This window comes from Phoenix dactylifera, mitochondrion (assembly GCF_009389715.1).
Source record: "Phoenix dactylifera mitochondrion, complete genome".
NCBI classification, from domain to species: Eukaryota; Viridiplantae; Streptophyta; class Magnoliopsida; order Arecales; family Arecaceae; genus Phoenix; species Phoenix dactylifera.
In genome coordinates, this window is record NC_016740.1 from 487,501 (window position 1) to 487,781 (window position 281).

Sequence of the window (281 nt, forward strand, 5' to 3'; positions counted from 1 at the left end):
TCCTATATTTTTTGGTCTTAGCGCTTCCTTCTACTCTATCTTTCCCATTGGCGGGACTGAGACGAGACGAAGATTTTGCTTGCTCCAAAAGGAACAACCCTTTTTTTCCATCTGACTTTCTTTGTCCAGCAGACCAGGGATTTCTCGATTCAATGGAACTTTCTCTCTGGAGAGACTGCACCCTCGCAAACTGGGGCTGAAAGACCCGGGACTGAGGACCTCGCTGACCCAGTCGCTGATCCAGTAAAGTAAAGCCTTGATTTTGGTCTGACTTTTCGAGG